We start from the raw sequence: 18,003 nt of genomic DNA on the forward strand, positions 1-18,003 counted from the left end.
TCCTTAGGTTTTTGGGGACCTGTCCCCCCCTTCTTGGAGTCTCCCCCCTGGGACTTGACAACCACCCTGGTTCTCAACCACTCATCAGCTGCCTCCCCTAGCTCTCTAGGGTTGGTCAGCTTAGAGTCCACTAGATGCTGGCGTAACCTTTCTTGGATACAATTGGTCAAGATGTGCTCTCTCATGATCAGATTGTATAACCCCTCATAAGTATTTACTTTGTTGCCAATAATCCAGCCCTCTAGTGCCTTTAGTGAGGTGTCCACAAAGTCAACCCAAGACTGGGTACTGACCTTCTGGGTGTCCCTGAACTTCATTCTATATTGCTCTGGGGTCAGACCAAACTTCTTGGCTAAGCACCTTTTCATACTAGGGTATGAATCTGCCTCCTCCCCCCTTAAGGTCAGAAGCCTATCCCTCCCTGAGTTGGGGACCAACTCCCACAAAAGGGAACCCCAGTATTGAGGCCTAACCCTTCTCATTTGGAGTGCCCTCTCAAAGGCCTCCAGCCACTTATCTATGTCATCCCCCTCTACATAAGCAGGGACCACCCCCTTGGGTAATCTGGGGCAAACTCCCCCACCCATGGACACCTCAGCTTCTTTATCGCTGCTTCCATCTCTTTTTTCTTTGTATGCCCACTTTTTCTTTTCTAGGGCCAGCTTCTCTGCTTCCAAAGCTCTGTAGGCTAGCTGGGCTTCCAGCTCTCTTTCCCTGATGGATGGGTTCTCTCCTCCTGAAAGGACCCTCTTCCTACCACTAGCTTTGGGTCTGCACCTAGTGACTGTATCCATTGAGGACCGTTCCTCCTCTTCCTCACTTGGGGTCTGATGCCTTCCCTCCCCTGAGTGGTTAGAGTTAGCATCTTCCTCTTTTTCTTCCTCCTCTGGAGCTTCCTCTGTCTCTACCTCTTGGGCCTCAGCCCATGCTGTCAGGGATTTAATCAGGATTTGCTTCCTGAGATCAGGGGTTGCAGGCAACCCTCTCTCAATACACAACCCCCTAAGCTGGACTACTGTCAGTGTGGGTAGGCTAGCCAGATCAAGCTCCATGGTTCCCTAGTTTTGTGTCAACAAAAACTTTTTGCAAAAATTGGTAAAAAGAATTTAGAAAAATTAAAAAAATTCAATAATTGAAATTAATCCAAATTAATAAAAAAAAAAAAATAATTAAAAATTAAAAACAATTTTTGCACTAGGACAATTTAAAGGATTTTTAATTTGTTTTATCTAAAACTGTAACGTGATATTGAACACAAGTACAGGATCCCGTCGCTGCTTCCAATTATGTTGGAAAATGGGTTATTGGTAGGGCAGGTAGGTACCTACACCTAGCAACAAGCCACAAACCTCCACATAAGTACAGTTAGGTCTCAGTAAATTAATCCCAGCTCTACCCTTGGTAGCTTGGCATCGAGCGTCAAGGCTTAACTTAGGAGACAAAGGGGGTCATTCTGACCTCGGCGGTAAAAGGCGCCTACCACCGGTCAGAAATCCTCCATAATCCCGCCGCGGTCGCGGAAACCCGCCACGGTCATTCTGACCCGCAGAAGGCAAACCTCCGAAAATCCGACCGCCACAACAGACCGCCAGACCAGCGGTCGGCGGAAAGGTGGAGGTGACCAAACCTCCACCGCCACGCCAACAGAAATACGCCCATGCCATTACGACCCACGAATCCACGCGGCGGTCATTCAAACGCGGTATTCCATTGGCGGGACACACCGGCGCGGTCAGAATACACACAAACGAACAAAACTCACCCACATTGGACGATTTGAATCCCACACACCTGATACACATACACACACCACTCCCACACACACAATACAATATAAAACACCCACCCACATCACCCACAAACCCCTACGCTTAAAAATGTGTAAAGAAGACAAGAGCGAGACACCAGCATCCAAAACATAACAGCCACAGCCACTCAACACCATCACCCACACACTATCCACACACAAAACAACACACACCACCACACTCAACTCACTTAAATACACATACTCCACCCCACACATCATACACACCACCCCATGGCACCCCAAAGACAACCCCGCTTCACAGACGAAGAACTCAGGGTCATGGTGGAGGAAATCGTTCGGGTAGAGCCCCAGCTGTTCGGCACACAGATACAATACACCAGTATTGCCCGGAGGACGGAGCTATGGCAGAGGATTGTCAACAGGGTGAACGCAGTGGGACAGCACCCCAGAAATCGGGAAGACATCAGGAAGCGATGGAACGACCTACGGGGGAAGGTGCGTTCCATGGTATCCAGGCACAACATCGCCGTGCAGAAGACTGGCGGAGGACCCCCACCTCAACCCCCACAATTCACATCATGGGAGGAGGAAGTCTTGAACATCCTGCATCCTGACGGCCTCGCAGGAGTCGGCGGAGGAATGGATACTGGTAAGTTGAAGCTTCAATACTGCTTCCCCCCCACCTGCATGCCAAATCAGACCCCAACCCTCACCCCCATCCTCGAACCCCACCCTCACCCCCACCCCCATCCTCACCCCCACCCTCACCCCCACCACCATCCTCACCCCCACCCCCAGCACACCTATTCCCCGCCAATGTCTCCCCATCACAACCCACACATCCCAAAACCTAGGCCTGCATGCGTCCACTAAGCATGGACACCCATCACCAAAGCATGCCCAATGCATATACACATCCCCCCCACAAGCCACCCTCACCAAAGCCCCCACACACGAATGCCAGCACTTGGGGACACGAGAACCCACAGATACACCCATATGCCACACATTGAAACTATAACCATACCTCTATACCCCTGCAGGACCCGACCGTCAACACACCGCGGCGGAGGGGCCAGAATTCTCCACACCCCCCACCCAAGAGGCCGTCAGCGATGACAGCAGCTCTGTCGACCTGGACACCGATGACCAGCCCGGACCATCGGGGACCTCTGGACAGTCGGTTCCCCTCACACAGGCCCAGGCCACTACAGACCCTAACCCCTCTGGGAACACCAGCACAGCTCCCACCCAGCAGGCCCATGCCTCTGTCTCCAGGGCGCGTCAATCTGCGGTGTGTCTACCACTACAGGGCACCCAGGATAACCCACCACCCCAACAACAACAGGGACCTGGGGGCAGTGGTAGTGGGCACACCGGCCAGGGGGCAGAGGCCCAGGGAAACAGGGCAACTCGGCGGGCAGCTGTGCGACAGGGGGGGGAGGAGAGGCCCAGGGAACCCACTCTCCACGAGGTCCTCACCACCATCATGGGAGCATACAACCGCTCCCAGGAGACGATGGCGACGGTACTGGCCCGGTTCCAGGAGATCCAGGTGCTGCAGGAGGAACACTATCGGGGGTACAGGGAGGACATCAGAGCCATCAACACCACCCTGGTTACCATGGTAGGGCTGCTGCAGGACCTCGTAAACAGCAGGGCGGACACTGAACAACACCCAAGGGCCCCTGCCACTAGCCTGGACCAAGAACAGCCATCCACCTCCGCCGGCGCTAGTGGACAGGAGGCCCCCGCACAGCAGCAGCCCACCAGACCCCCACCTCCTGCAGGAGAAGAACCACCCCGCAAGAGGGCCCTGAGATCTCGCAAGAAGACAGAGTAGGATGTCAAGACCCCCGCCAGCAATGGATACCACCTGATGTCATCCCACTGTCCCACATTGTCACCCTGTCCATCCTTGAACTGCCCATGCTCCATCTCTCCACAGGCCTCTGGACAATGCACCTGTGTGACTGTTACTCTGGACTCTGCCATGGACATTCCTTCACCATAGCCCCCACCCACTTGAAACCACCCATCCCATTTTGAGCACTTCAATAAACACCTATTTTGCACCAAAATATCAGGAGTCTGGCTGTGATTTCAATAGATTGTAATTGACATGACAGTGCAAATATGTCCTTGTACATGGTGAAGTCAACAAACAGCTGCCACAAAGCTGTAGTCCATGGGGAAACGAAGCACAGGACTCGTAGTGGGGACCCCAGATCTGAAATAGGGAGGGAAAAGCCAAAACTCAGTCATCATACACTGGGGCAAATAGACAGGCAGCAGAGATGCTGCAGAGTAGTTAACATTTACTAAATTATCTTTGAAATGTTACCTGTGTCCTATTGGAAGTACTGTTCAATGATTCTGTCCCTGTTGTCTGTTTCAGCCCCGTCGTCTTCCTCCTCGTCACTCTCCTCAGGTTCCACCGCTGCCACAACACCACCGTCTCGACCATCCTCCTGCAGGAAAGGCACCTGGCGGCGCAAAGCCAGGTTGTGAAGCATGCAGCAGGCCACGATGATGTGACACACCTTCTTAGGTGAGTACATTAGAGATCCACCGGTCATATGCAGGCACCTAAACCTGGCCTTTAGGAGGCCAAAGGTGCGTTCGATCACCCTCCTAGTACGCCCATGGGCCTCATTGTACCGTTCCTCTGCCCTGGTCCGGGGATTCCTTACCGGGGTCAGTAGCCACGACAGGTTGGGGTACCCAGAGTCCCCCACTAGCCATACACGGTGTCTCTGTAGCTGTTCCATCACGTAAGGGATGCTGCTATTCCTGAGGATGTAGGCGTCATGCACTGACCCTGGGAATTTGGCATTTACATGCGAGATGTACTGGTCAGCCAAACACACCACCTGGATGTTCATTGAATGGTAATTTTTTCTGTTCCTGTACACCTGCTCCCTGTCTCTTGGGGGAACCAAAGCCACATGGGTCCCATCAATGGCACCAATTACGTTGGGAATATGTCCAAGGGCGTAGAAATCACCCTTCACTGTAGCCAATTCGCCCACCTCAGGGAAAATGATGTAGTTCCTCACGGATTTCATCAGGGCAGACAACACTCTGGATAACACCTTCGAAAACATGGGCTGAGACATCCTGGAAGCAATTCCCACGGTTGTCTGAAATGACCCACTTGCCAAGAAATGTAGTACTGACATGACCTGCACCAGAGGGGGAATCCCTGTGGGTTGGCGGATGGGGGACATCAGGTCGGGCTCCAGCCGGGCACACAGTTCATGGATAGTGGCACGGTTAAGACGGTAGGTCAGGATAATGTGGCGTTCTTCCATTGTCGACAGGTCCACCAGCGGTCGGTACACGGGAGGATTCATCCGTCTCCTCGCCCAACCCAGCGGACGGTGCCTAGGAAGGACAACATGGAGCACACAGTCAAGCAACCCACAGGTACGTACTCACAGCTAGCACAGTATACGATTCTCTATGCAGTGAATGGCGTGTCTGAGTGGCTATGCAAGGCCTAGGCCTGTGTGACGCAGTTGAAATTGAGCCATGTGGGCCCTGGAAATGGCGGCTGCCTGACCTGTGAAGTGTGACAATGGGATGTGAGGTCAATGCGCTGGCGTGGCACACCGCGGCGGGCGGCGGGCGAAGACCGCGGCGCGAAGCCGCATTGGTTAACATTGAAGGCTATGGGTTTCAGGAGCCAATGGCGAAGGGCGCCGGCGGTGGCGGGACGCCCCGCCGCGGTACGCACCGACGCGGACGTGACCGCCATTTTCTATCTACTTATCCACTTGCGACTTGAACTTTCACAGGAGAGGACCTATACTGCAAGTGTTGCTGTGCCCTCGGTCTGGAAGGGACAATGGCTGCTGCGACTGGGGAAAGGGCCCCTGCCTTCACTGGAGAGGAGTTGGAGAAACTTGTGGATGGGGTCCTCCCCCAGTATGCGCTACTCTACGGTCCTCCAGACCAACAAGTGAGTTTAATTCAATATGGATTTGGGGCCACTGGCTGGCTTGGGGGCCTGGCGGGGATGGGGGGCATGTTGGGGCTGGCGGGGGGCCTGGCGGGGGGCCTGGCGGGGATGGGGGGCATGTTGGGCATGGCGGGGGGCATGGCGGGGGGCCTGGCGGGGATGGGGGGCATGTTGGGCATGGCGGGGGGCCTGGCGGGGATGGGGGGCATGTTGGGCATGGCGGGGGGCCTGGCGGGGATGGGGGGCATGTTGGGCATGGCGGGGGGCCTGGCGGGGATGGGGGGCATGTTGGGCATGGCGGGGGGCATGGCGGGGATGGGGGGCATGTTGGGCATGGCGGGGGGCCTGGCGGGGATGGGGGGCATGTTGGGCATGGCGGGGGGCCTGGCGGGGATGGGGGGCATGTTGGGCATGGCGGGGGGCCTGGCGGGGATGGGGGGCATGTTGGGGCTGGCGGGGGGCCTGGCGGGGGGCCTGGCGGGGATGAGGGGCATGTTGGGGCTGGCGGGGGGCATGGCGGGGGGCCTGGCGGGGATGGGGGGCATGTTGGGCATGGCGGGGGGGCATGGCGGGGGGCCTGGCGGGGATGGGGGGCATGTTGGGGCTGGCGGGGGGCCTGGCGGGGGGCCTGGCGGGGATGGGGGGCATGTTGGGCATGGCGGGGGGCCTGGCGGGGATGGGGGGCATGTTGGGCATGGCGGGGGGCATGGCGGGGGGCCTGGCGGGGATGGGGGGCATGTTGGGCATGGCGGGGGGCATGGCGGGGATGGGGGGCATGTTGGGCATGGCGGGGGGCCTGGCGGGGATGGGGGGCATGTTGGGCATGGCGGGGGGCATGGCGGGGGGCCTGGCGGGGATGGGGGGCGTTGGGCCACTGGAAAGGAAAATGCTGAGAAACTTGAACGTGGTGTTTCTCCCTCCCTGTACGTGTCACATAGGTCCGCGCCCATGAGAAGATCGGGATTTGGCGTGCCATCGCCAAGGAAGTCCGGGCCCTGGGGGTCCACCATCGACGGGGCACCCACTGCCGCAAGAGGTGGGAGGACATCCGCCGCGGGACCAAGAAGACCGCCGAGTCTCTGCTGGGGATGGCCTCCCAACGTAGGCGGGGTGCCTGCCGTCAACTGAGCCCCCTGATGTTCCGGATCCTGGCGGTGGCCTACCCTGAATTGGATGGGCGCGTGAGGGCAGCACAGCAGACACAAGGGGGTGAGTACAAGCATTATCTACTCTGTTGTCGCGCAGTGGAGGTGTCTGGGTGGGGGAGGAGGGCTGGGGGTCCCCCTAGGCCAGGGCGATATCTGTAGGCTGGGCACCCCCGTAAGCCCCTGTGTCCCCAGCCACCACCCTCAGTAGTTTGTCAGTACAGCCATCCCTGGGCCGTGTCATCCATGGGTGCAGTTGTCAACTCTAGGCGTGTAGGGCATGTTCCACGGAATGCGTAGCGTACCCCAAGTGCGCAAGTTAGTGCAGGGGGCATCTGTGTCTGTCATGTCCGCTAACTGTACCGGAGATCCATGTACTCAATATCCCTTTATTTCTCTCTCCCCCCCCCTTTTTGTTTGTCTTTCTGTGCTTGTGTGCATCAGCATCATCAGGCGGAGGAGAAGTGGCATCGGGGCAGGAGGGAGCTGCATCTCACATGGCCCAGGAGGGCCATGCCACAGAGTCAGACTGGACCAGTGAGACGGAGGGCGAGGGGAGCTCCACGACGGGGACGACTGGACCCTGCAGCGACACAGACACGTCCTCGGAAGGGGGCTCCCTTGCGGGGGTGGCACCATCCGTGCCCCCCGCCATTACAGGTACAGCCGCCACCCAGCACACCATCTCCGCCCTCCCAGCAGCCCCTCAGCGTTCGCCCCGTGCCCGCTCTGCCAGGAAGCCGGGCATCTCCTTCGCCCCAGGCACCTCAGGCCCTGCCCCTGTTACCCCCGCTGCCCTCAGTGAGGAGGTCATTGACCTCCTCCGAACGCTCATTGTTGGGCAGACTACCCTTTTGAATGCCATCCAGGGGGTGGAGAGGGAGGTTCATCGCAGCAATGCGTACCTGGAGGGCATTCATTCGGGTCAGGCTGCCCATCAGCGATCGTTCCAGGCTCTGGCCTCAGCACTGACGGCAGCCATTGTCCCTGTCTCCTGCCTGCCTCTACTAACTCCCTCCTCCCAGTCTCCTGTTCCTCTGCCTGTCCCACCCACACCATCAGACCAGCCTGCACACACCTCAACACCCAAGAGAAGCTCATCCAAACATAAGCACCACAGATCACGCAGACATTCACACACGCAACATTCCGATGCAGACATGCCAACAGTCACTACCACCTCTGTGACCCCCACCTCCTCGTCTCCCTCCTCCCTCCCTGTGACGTCTACACTCACACCTCCATTCACCTCACCATCAGCCAATGTTTCCATCACCAGCACACCCTCCACTCCAGTCCGCACACGTGCAGTCACCACCCCCACTGCCATTTACACGTCCCCTGTGTCCTCTCCCACTGTGTCTGTCACCCCCTCTTCCACACCACACAAACGCAGCCACCCACCCACCCAACAGCCATCCACCTCACGACAGCCTATCCCTCCTGCACCTGCACCCAAAGACAGCAAACGTGACTCACCTACAACCACATCCTCTCCCTCCACTCCCATTCCCACTGTACCTACCACTCTCCATTGTCCCAAGAAGCTCTTCCTCGCCACTACTAACTTCTTTCCTGACCCTGAGCACCCCCCTCCTTCTCTTCGGGGTAAGAAGAGCACCTCAGCCACCACCAGCCCTGCAGCCCCCTTGACAAGGCTGCAGGGGTATTGGAGCCCGCCAGCCCGCATGTCTGGATCTTCGCCCAGCAGCAAGGGGACAGCCAGCCCACCCCCTGGGAAGAGGAGCAGAAGGCGGAAGGGGCGCCGCAGGAGCCCGCCTTCTACATCCCCCCCGGACACCACCCAGAGACAGTCACCAGCCACAGCTCCAAAGGGAGGAAAGGGCCACAGGCCGACGACTAAGGAGGGCAAGGGCAGCAAGTTGGAGAGGTCAGGCAGCAGGCCTGCTGCCCAGGAGGAGCCCACAACCCCCATAGCCGCTGCCCCGGGAGGAACCGGCACAGCTGCCCATGGGAGAGCCCACCACCCCCATAGCCGCTGCCCAGGGAGGACCCAGCCCAGCTGGCCAGGAGGGCCCCACCACCCACAGCCCAGGTGGGCAGTGAAGGAGCACCATCCCCGCTGCCCAGGAGGGCACCACCAGGCAATTAGCAGTTGGCCATAGACCGTCCGCCGTCTCAAGAACCGCTGAACTGGGCCCTTCAAGGCAAGAACCGCTGAACTGGGCCCCGCCGTCTCAAGAACCGCTGAACTGGGCCCTTCAAGGCAAGAACCGCTGAACTGGGCCCCGCCGTCTCAAGAACCGCTGAACTGGGCCCCGCCGTCTCAAGAACCGCTGGACTGGGCCCCGCCGTCTCAAGAACCGCTGAACTGGGCCCTTCAAGGCAAGAACCGCTGAACTGGGCCCCGCCGTCTCAAGAACCGCTGAACTGGGCCCTTCAAGGCAAGAACCGCTGAACTGGGCCCCGCCGTCTCAAGAACCGCTGAACTGGGCCCTTCAAGGCAAGAACCGCTGAACTGGGCCCCGCCGTCTCAAGAGCCGCTGAACTGGGCCCTTCAAGGCAAGAACCGCTGAACTGGGCCCCGCCGTCTCAAGAACCGCTGGACTGGGCCCTTCAAGGCAAGAACCGCTGAACTGGGCCCCGCCGTCTCAAGAACCGCTGAACTGGGCCCCGCCGTCTCAAGAACCGCTGAACTGGGCCCCGCCGTCTCAAGAACCGCTGAACTGGGCCCTTCAAGGCAAGAACCGCTGAACTGGGCCCCGCCGTCTCAAGAACCGCTGAACTGGGCCCCGCCGTCTCAAGAACTGCTGAACTGGGCCCCGCCGTCTCAAGAACCGCTGAACTGGGCCCTTCAAGGCAAGGAGCGCTGAACTGGGCCCCGCCGTCTCAAGAACCGCTGAACTGGGCCCCGCCGTCTCAGGAACCGCTGAACTGGGCCCCGCCGTCTCAAGAACCGCTGAACTGGGCCCTTCAAGGCAAGGAGCGCTGAACTGGGCCCCGCCGTCTCAAGAACCGCTGAACTGGGCCCTTCAAGGCAAGAACCGCTGAACTGGGCCCCGCCGTCTCAAGAACCGCTGAACTGGGCCCCGCCGTCTCAAGAACCGCTGAACTGGGCCCTTCAGGGCAAGAACCGCTGGCCCTTTGGCAGACGTGGCAGGGCAGGATCTATCTCGGGCAGGGCTGCAGGATGTCCTCTGGCCAACTTGCCTCCTCCAGTGGCAGTGGGGTCTGTTATGGACTGTATGGACTGTGGCTTTGCTCTCCCCAGGATGGCCCAGTGGGCAGGCCACCCACTGTATGGACTGTATGGACTGTGGCTTTGCTCTCCCCAGGATGGCCCAGTGGGCAGGCCACCCACTGTATGGACTGTATGGACTGTGGCTTTGCTCTCCCCAGGATGGCCCAGTGGGCAGGCCACCCACTGTATGGACTGTTTGGACTGTGGCTTTGCTCTCCCCAGGATGGCCCAGTGGGCAGGCCACCCACTGTATGGACTGTATGGACTGTGGCTTTGCTCTCCCCAGGATGGCCCAGTGGGCAGGCCACCCACTGTATGGACTGTATGGACTGTGGCTTTGCTCTCCCCAGGATGGCCCAGTGGGCAGGCCACCCACTGTATGGACTGTATGGACTGTGGCTTTGCTCTCCCCAGGATGGCCCAGTGGGCAGGCCACCCACTGTATGGACTGTTTGGACTGTGGCTTTGCTCTCCCCAGGATGGCCCAGTGGGCAGGCCACCCACTGTATGGACTGTGGCTTTGCTCTCCCCAGGATGGCCCAGTGGGCAGGCCACCCACTGTATGGACTGTATGGACTGTGGCTTTGCTCTCCCCAGGATGGCCCAGTGGGCAGGCCACCCACTGTATGGACTGTATGGACTGTGGCTTTGCTCTCCCCAGGATGGCCCAGTGGGCAGGCCACCCACTGTATGGACTGTTTGGACTGTGGCTTTGCTCTCCCCAGGATGGGCCAGTGGTCATGGAGTCCCCTCGTGGATCTGGCGTCGTGTACTCAAGTGGCTGAGGTGCCCCCCCTTCCCTTCCCCCTGAGGTGCCTGTCCTATTTTCTTTCTGATGCCCCTGCAGTGTTCTCTCCGTGGAGTTCTTGTCGTGGGACTGGGCCTTGCCCCTTTGCACAGGACCCCTGTGATCCACGGACAGTGGTTGGACTCCATTTAGTAGCTGTATATATTTTGTACATAGTTTATTTATTTATTGGGATTAATGGTGTACATATTTCAATATATCTGCCCGTTTATGATCTCTTCTTTTGGTCTTTGCATTATTTCGGAGGGGGGTGGTTTGTGGGTTGTGACAGTGATCTGTGGGAATGCATTGATGTGTGTGTTGTAGTGGGTGTGGGTGGGTGGGTGTGTGCCGGTAATCTTTTCCCTCCCCTGTGTCGTAGGTGCCGTACTCACCGATGTCTTCCGCGCCGCCGGGCGTGCTCCTGGTATATGAGGAGGAATAGGAGTGCGGGGATGACCTGCAACTCTGGCTCCATACTGCCGGAATCTCGCGTGGAGTGCGTAGAGGTGAGCGTTTTCCCGTTCGTAGTCTGTTTCCGCCGTGTTCTTATCGGCGGTGCTCCCGCCCCGGAAAAGGTGGCAGATTGGTGGGTCGTAATAGGGTGGGCGGTACTTTGTCTGCCGCCGGGCTGTTGGCGGGAACCGCCGCGCTGTTTGTTTGTACCGCTGTGGCGGTCGGAGTGTTAAGTTGGCGGGCTGTGTTGGCGGTTCCCGCCAGGGTCAGAATTGCATATTTTAGACCGCCGGCCTGTTGGCGGCTTGGCTGCCGCTTTATCACCGACCGCCAGGGTCAGAATGAGGGCCAAAGTGTAAAGCATTCAAATATCACACAACAGTAATTAAATAAAACACAGGAAACAGTTTAAAAATCCAAAACCAATTTATAAAAATAGCTTATATTTTTATCTTTAAAATGACACAAAAACGATTAAAATCGGTTCAGGGGAACCGGAGATATGAATTTTTAAAGTATTATTATTTTCTAGCGCTTAGAAACAAAAAGCGCCAAACGGGTCATCTGGTTGCACCAGGACCGGAGCAAAGTCAAACTTTCAGGCCGACCGCGATGGAGCCCTGCTCGGCTACAAGTCGCGGGAGGCCTCGGTTAAAAAGTTACCTTCTGACTTAGGGCCTGATTCTAACTTTGGAGGACGGTGTTAAACCGTCCCAAAAGTGGCGGATATACCACCTACCGTATTACGAGTTCCATAGGATATAATGGACTCGTAATACGGTAGGTGGTATATCCGCCACTTTTGGGACGGTTTAACACCGTCCTCCAAAGTTAGAATCAGGCCCTTAGTCTCTTTTTTGATGTTTTTCTTCCCCGGGACGAACCTGCCAGTTGGATCCGACCTCCTGGAGCCCTTGTCCGGATACGCGAAGTCGGTTTCCTCGGTGGTGATTTTTACCTTCGGACTTAGTCGTTTTTTCAAGATGAAAATCCTTCGACCGGGGTAAACCTGGATCTTGATCCGACGTCCGTGGAGCCCTTCTCGGATACGATGGCTGGAAGGTCCCGGTCAACTTTTTACGTTCGGACTTAGGTGGTCATTCTGACCTCGGCGGTAAAAGGCGCCTACCGCCGGTCAGAAATCCTCCATAATCCCGCCGCGGTCACGGAAACCCGCCACGGTCATTCTGACCCGCAGAAGGCAAACCTCCGAAAATCCGACCGCCACAACAGACCGCCAGACCAGCGGTCGGCGGAAAGGTGGAGGTGACCAAACCTCCACCGCCACGCCAACAGAAATACGCCCATCCCATTACGACCCACGAATCCACGCGGCGGTCATTCAAACGCGGTATTCCATTGGCGGGACACACCGCCGCGGTCAGAATACACACAAACGAACAAAACTCAGCCACATTGGACGATTTGAATCCCACACACCTGATACACATACACACACCACTCCCACACACACAATACAATATAAAACACACACCCACATCACCCACAAACCCCTACGCTAAAAAATTCGGAAAGAAGGCAAGAGCGAGACACCAGCATCCAAAAAATAACAGCCACAGCCACTCAACACCATCACCCACACACTATCCACACACAAAACAACACACACCACCACACTCAACTCACTTAAATACACATACTCCACCCCACACATCATACACACCACCCATGGCACCCCAAAGACAACCCCGCTTCACAGACGAAGAACTCAGGGTCATGGTGGAGGAAATCGTTCGGGTAGAGCCCCAGCTGTTCGGCACACAGATACAATACACCAGCATTGCCCGGAGGACGGAGCTATGGCAGAGGATTGTCGACAGGGTCAACGCAGTGGGACAGCACCCCAGAAATCGGGAAGACATCAGGAAGCGATGGAACGACCTACGGGGGAAGGTGCGTTCCATGGTATCCAGGCACAACATCGCCGTGCAGAAGACTGGCGGAGGACCCCCACCTCAACCCCCACAATTCACATCATGGGAGGAGGAAGTCTTGAACATCCTGCATCCTGACGGCCTCGCAGGAGTCGGCGGAGGAATGGATACTGGTAAGTTGAAGCTTCAATACTGCTTCCCCCCCACCTGCATGCCAAATCAGACCCCAACCCTCACCCCCATCCTCGAACCCCACCCTCACCCCCACCCCCATCCTCACCCCCACCCTCACCCCCACCACCATCCTCACCCCCACCACCATCCTCACCCCCACCCCCAGCACACCTATTCCCCGCCAATGTCTCACCATCACAACCCACACATCCCAAAACCTAGGCCTGCATGCGTCCACTAAGCATGGACACCCATCACCAAAGCATGCCCAATGCATATACACATCCCCCCCACAAGCCACCCTCACCAAAGCCCCCACACACGAATGCCAGCACTTGGGGACACGAGAACCCACAGATACACCCATATGCCACACATTGAAACTATAACCATACCTCTATACCCCTGCAGGACCCGACCGTCAACACACCGCGGCGGAGGGGCCAGAATTCTCCACACCCCCCACCCAAGAGGCCGTCAGCGATGACAGCAGCTCTGTCGACCTGGAAACCGATGACCAGCCCGGACCATCGGGGACCTCTGGACAGTCGGTTCCCCTCACACAGGCCCAGGCCACTACAGACCCAAACCCCTCTGGGAACACCAGCACAGCTCCCACCCAGCGGGCCCATGCCTCTGTCTCCAGGGCGCGTCAATCTGCGGTGTGTCTACCACTACAGGGCACCCAGGATAACACACCACCCCAACAACAACAGGGACCTGGGGGCAGTGGTAGTGGGCACACCGGCCAGGGGGCAGAGGCCCAGGGAAACAGGGCAACTCGGCGGGCAGCTGTGCGACAGGGGGGGGAGGAGAGGCCCAGGGAACCCACTCTCCACGAGGTCCTCACCACCATCATGGGAGCATACAACCGCTCCCAGGAGACGATGGCGACGGTACTGGCCCGGTTCCAGGAGATCCAGGTGCTGCAGGAGGAACACTATCAGGGGTACAGGGAGGACATCAGAGCCATCAACACCACCCTGGTTACCATGGTAGGGCTGCTGCAGGACCTCGTAAACAGCAGGGCGGACACTGAACAACACCCAAGGGCCCCTGCCACTAGCCTGGACCAAGAACAGCCATCCACCTCCGCCGGCGCTAGTGGACAGGAGGCCCCCGCACAGCAGCAGCCCACCAGAACCCCACCTCCTGCAGGAGAAGAACCACCCCGCAAGAGGGCCCTGAGATCTCGCAAGAAGACAGAGTAGGATGTCAAGACCCCCGCCAGCAAAGGATACCACCTGATGTCATCCCACTGTCCCACATTGTCACCCTGTCCATCCTTGAACTGCCCATGCTCCATCTCTCCACAGGCCTCTGGACAATGCACCTGTGTGACTGTTACTCTGGACTCTGCCATGGACATTCCTTCACCATAGCCCCCACCCACTTGAAACCACCCATCCCATTTTGAGCACTTCAATAAACACCTATTTTGCACCAAAATATCAGGAGTCTGGCTGTGATTTCAATAGATTGTAATTGACATGACAGTGCAAATATGTCCTTGTACATGGTGAAGTCAACAAACAGCTGCCACAAAGCTGTAGTCCATGGGGAAACGAAGCACAGGACTCGTAGTGGGGACCCCAGATCTGAAATAGGGAGGGAAAAGCCAAAACTCAGTCATCATACACTGGGGCAAATAGACAGGCAGCAGAGATGCTGGAGAGTAGTTAACATTTACTAAATTATCTTTGAAATGTTACCTGTGTCCTATTGGAAGTACTGTTCAATGATTCTGTCCCTGTTGTCTGTTTCAGCCCCGTCGTCTTCCTCCTCGTCACTCTCCTCAGGTTCCACCACTGCCACAACACCACCGTCTCGACCATCCTCCTGCAGGAAAGGCACCTGGCGGCGCAAAGCCAGGTTGTGAAGCATGCAGCAGGCCACGATGATGTGACACACCTTCTTAGGTGAGTACATTAGGGATCCACCTGTCATATGCAGGCAGCGAAACCTGGCCTTTAGGAGGCCAAAGGTGCGTTCGATCACCCTCCTAGTACGCCCATGGGCCTCATTGTACCGTTCCTCTGCCCTGGTCCGGGGATTCCTTACTGGGGTCAGTAGCCACGACAGGTTGGGGTACCCAGAGTCCCCCACTAGCCATACACGGTGTCTCTGTAGCTGTTCCATCACGTAAGGGATGCTGCTATTCCTGAGGATGTAGGCATCATGCACTGACCCTGGGAATTTGGCATTTGCATGCGAGATGTACTGGTCAGCCAAACACACCACCTGGATGTTCATTGAATGGTAATTTTTTCTGTTCCTGTACACCTGCTCCCTGTCTCTTGGGGGAACCAAAGCCACATGGGTCCCATCAATGGCACCAATTACGTTGGGAATATGTCCAAGGGCGTAGAAATCACCCTTCACTGTAGCCAATTCGCCCACCTCAGGGAAAATGATGTAGTTCCTCACGGATTTCATCAGGGCAGACAACACTCTGGATAACACCTTCGAAAACATGGGCTGAGACATCCCGGAAGCAATTCCCACGGTTGTCTGAAATGACCCACTTGCCAAGAAATGTAGTACTGACATGACCTGCACCAGAGGGGGAATCCCTGTGGGTTGGCGGATGGGGGACATCAGGTCGGGCTCCAGCTGGGCACACAGTTCATGGATAGTGGCACGGTTAAGACGGTAGGTCAGGATAATGTGGCGATCTTCCATTGTCGACAGGTCCACCAGCGGTCGGTACACGGGAGGATTCATCCGTCTCCTCGCCCAACCCAGCGGACGGTGCCTAGGAAGGACAACATGGAGCACACAGTCAAGCAACCCACAGGTACGTACTCACAGCTAGCACAGTATACGATTCTCTATGCAGTGAATGGCGTGTCTGAGTGGCTATGCAAGGCCTAGGCCTGTGTGACGCAGTTGAAATTGAGCCATGTGGGCCCTGGAAATGGCGGCTGCCTGACCTGTGAAGTGTGACAATGGGATGTGAGGTCAATGCGCTGGCGTGGCACACCGCGGCGGGCGAAGACCGCGGCGCGAAGCCGCATTGGTTAACATTGAAGGCTATGGGTTTCAGGAGCCAATGGCGAAGGGCGCCGGCGGTGGCGGGACGCACCGCCGCGGTACGCACCGCCGCGGACGTGACCGCCATTTTCTATCTACTTATCCACTTGCGACTTGAACTTTCACAGGAGAGGACCTATACTGCAAGTGTTGCTGTGACCTCGGTCTGGAAGGGACAATGGCTGCTGCGACTGGGGAAAGGGCCTCTGCCTTCACTGGAGAGGAGTTGGAGAAACTTGTGGATGGGGTCCTCCCCCAGTATGCGCTACTCTACGGTCCTCCAGACCAACAAGTGAGTTTAATTCAATATGGATTTGGGGCCACTGGCTGGCTTGGGGGCCTGGCGGGGATGGGGGGCATGTTGGGGCTGGCGGGGGGCCTGGCGGGGGGCCTGGCGGGGATGGGGGGCATGTTGGGCATGGCGGGGGGGCATTGCGAGGGGCCTGGCGGGGATGGGGGGCATGTTGGGCATGGCGGGGGGGCATGGCGGGGGGCCTGGCGGTGATGGGGGGCATGTTGGGGCTGGCGGGGGTCCTGGCGGGGATGGGGGGCATGTTGGGCATGGCGGGGGGGCATGGCGGTGGGCCTGGCGGGGATGGGGGGCATGTTGGGGCTGGCGGGGGGCCTGGCGGGGGGCCTGGCGGGGATGGGGGGCATGTTGGGCATGGCGGGGGGCCTGGCGGGGATGGGGGGCATGTTGGGCATGGCGGGGGGCATGGCGGGGGGCCTGGCGGGGATGGGGGGCATGTTGGGCATGGCGGGGGGCATGGCGGGGATGGGGGGCATGTTGGGCATGGCGGGGGGCCTGGCGGGGATGGGGGGCATGTTGGGCATGGCGGGGGGCCTGGCGGGGATGGGGGGCATGTTGGGGCTGGCGGGGGGCCTGGCGGGGGGCCTGGCGGGGATGAGGGGCATGTTGGGGCTGGCGGGGGGCATGGCGGGGGGCCTGGCGGGGATGGGGGGCATGTTGGGCATGGCGGGGGGGCATGGCGGGGGGCCTGGCGGGGATGGGGGGCATGTTGGGGCTGGCGGGGGGCCTGGCGGGGGGCCTGGCGGGGATGGGGGGCATGTTGGGCATGGCGGGGGGCCTGGCGGGGATGGGGGGCATGTTGGGCATGGCGGGGGGCATGGCGGGGGGCCTGGCGGGGATGGGGGGCATGTTGGGCATGGCGGGGGGCATGGCGGGGATGGGGGGCATGTTGGGCATGGCGGGGGGCCTGGCGGGGATGGGGGGCATGTTGGGCATGGCGGGGGGCATGGCGGGGGGCCTGGCGGGGATGGGGGGCGTTGGGCCACTGGAAAGGAAAATGCTGAGAAACTTGAACGTGGTATTTCTCCCTCCCTGTACGTGTCACATAGGTCCGCGCCCATGAGAAGATCGGGATTTGGCGTGCCATCGCCAAGGAAGTCCGGGCCCTGGGGGTCCACCATCGACGGGGCACCCACTGCCGCAAGAGGTGGGAGGACATCCGCCGCGGGACCAAGAAGACCGCCGAGTCTCTGCTGGGGATGGCCTCCCAACGTAGGCGGGGTGCCTGCCGTCAACTGAGCCCCCTGATGTTCCGGATCCTGGCGG

This window comes from Pleurodeles waltl, chromosome 5 (genome assembly GCF_031143425.1).
Source record: "Pleurodeles waltl isolate 20211129_DDA chromosome 5, aPleWal1.hap1.20221129, whole genome shotgun sequence".
Lineage (NCBI taxonomy): Eukaryota > Metazoa > Chordata > Amphibia > Caudata > Salamandridae > Pleurodeles > Pleurodeles waltl.